Source organism: Adiantum capillus-veneris, chromosome 12 (assembly GCF_014529385.1).
Source record: "Adiantum capillus-veneris isolate H3 chromosome 12, ASM1452938v2, whole genome shotgun sequence".
NCBI lineage: Eukaryota > Viridiplantae > Streptophyta > Polypodiopsida > Polypodiales > Pteridaceae > Adiantum > Adiantum capillus-veneris.
The window spans coordinates 14,554,713-14,560,124 of record NC_140942.1 but is presented as its reverse complement, the minus strand read 5'-3'; the positions used below and the strand labels follow the sequence as shown (position 1 = coordinate 14,560,124).

General features: G+C 39.0%; 1 pseudogene; it reads right to left on the bottom strand.

Moving 5' to 3' along the window:
• Nucleotides 1–2,729: 2,729 nt before the first annotated feature.
• On the bottom strand, nt 2,730–5,099 carry LOC147445340 (uncharacterized; annotated as a pseudogene).
• Nucleotides 5,100–5,412: the final 313 nt, after the last annotated feature.

The following is a 5,412-nucleotide window of genomic DNA, read 5'->3' as shown; positions in this document are numbered from 1 at the left end:
ATTTTTCTATTTGAGGACAAATTAATCATCAAGGGAAAGACAATTTGTCCAAGGACGCATGTGTACATTGTGGAAAGATCGACCAAACAAATTTTTCAAGAATGCTTTTAACTAAATTTTGCAAATGGTGGTGATACTAAAGGAATTTTAGTTTGTATGGTTTCAGATTCAATTGATGATTGTTGCAAATTTCCAAAGCTAGTTGTTATTTTTCAAGTTCAAGTCATTTTATTTGTGTCAATAAATGTAATGGGTTTAACACTACCATGATATTTTTAGTCAATGGCAAGCACACCCAGTTCCTTGTCATGTCTTGTGGATTAAGTTTATGTTGTCCATCCCTCCTGATTATGTTGGACAGCAATCCCTCTTGTTGTTACGGTATGGGGCCGGGGTCCTAGTCTATGTAGCTAGATGAATCGTATTTACTTTATTTTTATCATGATTAGTTATCAATTAGACTGATACAGTAGATAGAATTGAAGGGGGGATTTCTAGCAATAAAGATACATGGGCTAAACCATGCACAATATGAAACACTAGTTTAAGTGGTTGGAAGTTGGAAGATAAAGGTCAATCAGTGCTTTATAAAGACATTTTCATAGTTATTTTTAATAGAGAGTTCTTATTGTTTCTCATATATCTCTCTCTTTTGTTTAGGTTGTGGTCTCCTCCTCCTCCATCTCCACTTCCATCTCTACTCTCTATTCACCAATACGAAAGTGAATCCATACCCATTTTACTCAACATTGTCTTTTCTTCTTCCACTTATGTGTTAGAATACCCCGTTTATAGAGCTTTATGGGCATGGTGAGATTCTCCATGTCAATCCTTGTGTAACCTCCCTTTAGCCCCCACTCTAAAGTGGGCCTATAGTGAGAGAATGGGCATTTTTTAGTCATTTAAACCCATTTTGTTTCAAAAGAATCATGTGGAAAACAAAATGAAATTCACAAAGCCTCCATGCATTTATATATGGCTTTTGGGTTTATTCCAACATCATTGTCGCTGTCTCCCGAACATAACCATCATTATTCTAGACATATATAACAATAAACACTCTCATAACCATAAAAACCATCGTATTCCAATCCTGCCTTCCCATCTAGACAACACTCTCATAACCATAAAAACATTTCGCATGAAAAAGATAGAATGTTTGCACAATTGAAGCAACCCCCCAGACTTTGGCTTTCATATTAGATACAAATACACATCTCTTCCCAAACTCATATCCAATACTAGAAGCCCAAAACCGGCCCCTAACACTAGTAGTCACACTTTTAGACCATAACCCCTGGATTTGACCCCATAGACAACCCACATTTGTGCATTCACCCACTGCATTTCGATCAGGAATTGATTGAGTTGGGCACAAGTATGTAGTCTATTCCTCATCTACAAACTTCCAAACTTTAGGGAGTTATAGAATCAGGAAACTTCCAAACTAAGTGAAGAGATATAAATACACATTTCAATGGGTCCTGGAGAGCCTTCATAACCAGTTAAGGAGTAGGCCCCGTTGCAATTAAAAAAAATTCTCAAAAAACATCCTTCTCAAAAATGGCAATTGACATTCCAAGTAAAGAGGTTTTTTTCTACCTCTCTCAGCCTATGAAGCTAGCCTTGTCTCGCAGCTAGAATTAGAACTAGCAGTATAATGATACGAATGATGTTCATACGAATTTGAGCTGCAAAAAACTTAAAATGAAGTAAGGGTCATAGAGATTTAAGAGGAAAATAAGCTTTCTGATCAGTTCAGGCAAGACATATATAACCATTCAATATCAATTATTAATAGTCAGAAAATGCATGCTTTTTAATGAGATCTTTGAATGATTATTGAAACATTTGATTCCACTTGGTGGTACATTCCAAGAGAGAAAGATCCCAACTAGCTTAATGTTATGATGAATTGAAGAGTTTCATCTTCACTAGACTTCACTGTTTAGTGGAGAATAGTCTTCACTAGACTTCAGGTCCATTTGCCTTTCTCAATAAACCTGATTCGATGCGTTTTGACAAGCAGCCTTTGTTTACTGCCTAAAACTACATGTGTGTTTTACATAGTTTGCAAACATTAAGCATGCAAGTTTCCATACCCCCCCGTCCAGGACAGGGATCTCCAAAGAGCATTATAGCATCGATACGCTCAACATCTCTAGCTTTCTGAGATGATGATTACATGCTTCCTTGCAAGTGGCATGAAAGACGTGCATATGCAAAAGAATGCCTGGTGTCCCCAGCATAGAATTCATGTCCTTTTCCATAATCTTGAGTGTTGAATGAGGAAGCTATGTAGGCATGCAGTGCAAGACGAGAAAAAATGTGTGTGCGCCTTCAAATTATGTGGTTGTGTGATTACCAAATTCCTAGCATGCTTATTGTGGGGCAACTTGTCTAGAAAGAGCAGAGAAGGCAAAAAGGAGAAGAGCCATGTGTGTGCACAAAACTCTCCATTGTGAGAAGCCCACTCATTGTGACAGTGCCAGTTTCCTAGGGAGAGAATGAATGCAAGCATGTCGAGTGATAATAGGCGAGGACATGTCTGCATTAGACCCTGGTGGTTGTGAATCTTCCCAACAAGTTGTGCTTACCATGATTGTGTGGTCTTCTTGCTTGGAGAAGCACGATAGACATCTTGATGCATGAGGCAAAATGCACACACACTGTAGAACCATTCACCCAAGGACAATAGAGATCTCATTAAAGAGGTATCGACGTCTCCATCAGACGCGTACGCCATTTTTGAAGAGAAATAGAGACGCTTGTAGCTGCCCCCTTAGCTTTGCCACTAGCACCATCAGCTCATTAGTTGGATTGTGTTTAGCTGCGATTATGGCCACTGAATAGTTATGCCTTGTAAGTTCCTCAGATATGCCATCTACATTGAGTGCTTTTAATTGATACTTTTGTCCATTGGCCTACAATATAGATTCATGGCATGGTAAACTCCAACATGAAAATTCCCAACCATATTAGAAATAAATATCTTGTATTCTTCAATCATGTTTCACAACAAGCACTCCCTTAAACTCATTGGTAAAACTCGTGATGGCTACAAGCACATGAATTAATGACTTCACTCTTCATCTATTCGGATATGTATGGATTTGTCTATATATCTATACGTGTGCGCATTGTATTCGATTGTTGAAACTCGCAGATGAAGCAACCTTACCATTTTTGAATATGCATTTTTTAACAGGCTCTCCAATTCTTCATCTGCCGATTCATTGCTTAGGCACGAGGCAATACTTTCCATCCATAGCAGTAGTGCGTCCACCTGGCACTGGAGACTCTGCGATTCCTCATGAACTTTTTTTGCATGTGAGTTTGATTCTCTGGCATTAGAATCAGCTTTCTCTAGAAGCCACTTCTTTCAACCTCATGCTACAACATTGCATAGATCAATGAAAGAGATAAGTAACTACCAAGGGTTTTGAGAACAATGCACTACTAGAAAAGTGTATACATGTGTGCTAGAGAGTTGATTGATAGTCCTTTCCATCTCTGACTCCTTTAGAAAAATCTGCTATTGTAGACCCTCCGCATTTGATTGCAAGCGCATAAGTTCCACTTTCCGTGTGCTATTTTCCAAAGCTTTCAAGTAATTTTCTATTTCTAGCAGCTTTTGCTCCAGCTGTTCCATTTGATCTTGTAGATGGTCAATAATTGAATTCTGGTCGAGAGGGTTAGCTGTTGAGGGAAACAAAAGACATCATCAAGGCCTTTTGCCTTATAAACAAGAATATCAAAGAAAACACAATGATCATCTCCCTTCAGCATTACCTTGAAAAAGCTGGCCCTGCACCTTTTTAGGCCTAAGTCCATATTCAGATGCCTGATGAGCAAGTGCATGAGTCCCAAAACATTCAATATCTCATTGACCAAAAGATACATTCACATTTGAATCACGAATCAAAAATATAAAGTAAAGAATGCTTTAGACTTGTCGAGAAATGGATTACGAATTTTCAAGTTGCATCAAGTCAAAACTATACAGGAAATCTAGCTTGTGAGTTTAGCACGTACTAATTTGAGATTCAAAATTGTTTGCTCAATTGATCATGAATAGGTACATTTCTTGTATCTTATATGCAAACAGTCCATTCTCCAAAAGTGGCTAAACCTAGATCTCACAAGCTTGAGGGCCACACAAACCCAAATACAGGTGAACCATAACAGGCTATAACAAGCTTGCACGCAAAGTGACTATGCCCAATCACACATAGAAGTGCCATGCATTGCTACACTTCCAAAAAACCCTTGTATTGTGCTAATATGTTACCGTGCATAGGTTTTACTAAACTGCATCCAGTGACACTAAAATACACAAAGGATTTCAGCATAACTGAGAAGTGCTAAATGCACCTTCATGGCATCGCGAGGATTAGGCATGTTGACAAGTGAATAATGTCATGGAAATGACATGTTGGTGCTCCTGCAAGTATGTGCATAAATCTAATTATGAAGCTACCAAACCATATAACGTACATTGTCTGACTACAATGTACATTGTCAAATTAGGCAATGGCATACTAGTTTTGAGATGTAGGATGTGATGGGTGATGGCAGTTCTCGAAACAACATGGAATCTGTTGTAATGATCTTGTTAGCAGAGATGCCTGTGCATGCATGTCAAGAATTTATTTTGAAATAGAATGGAAGATGCCAATGTGCAAGCACTAAGTACAAATGTGTATGTCTATATACAATTTGCAGATTAACATTCCCCTCATGATGAACACTTCATGAAACAACATACAATTTGATGGCATTTTGATAATCTTCTTGATAGGGCTACAATGTGATTGTACCATAAATGTTTCCACAAAGAGGATAATCTCCACCAGGTTGTGAAAGAGCACTTTGTCTACACTGCTGTCGGGAGGCAGGCCGAAGGAAAGAGAAGGTGATGATGAAGAGGCTGATGTTGTAGAGCACTCGCTCCATGTATGTGATGATGTAGCAAGCCCACTGAAATGTCTATCCTTCCAAATATCTGCACCGTAGAAAGGGTTGTTTGGGCTGATAGAATCCCACCTTCTTGAATAATGGGGTGTTGGTGAATGCGTAGCAGCTTTGCCCACTTCCATTGTGAGAGTGTGAATAGCCCAATTAAGCTAACGTCAGTCTTTGACTAAGGAAGAGGTGCAACACACACAGACTTGTAATGATGAGAGAGAGAAACTTGTTCAAAATTGAACGATCCCTTCCTTCTCGCTATCAACTGCAGCATAGAAAAAGCGCACACACAACACAATCAAATCTCTACCCGAACCACCAAACAAAAATAGAAACCCCATGTATGCCGTCCACCTAAAAAACATACCCTTGCTCGGCAACTCCCCATTGTCGTGAGGCCCTATGGCCATGGCAACAAAATTCCTCCCCATAGACCCTACTTAA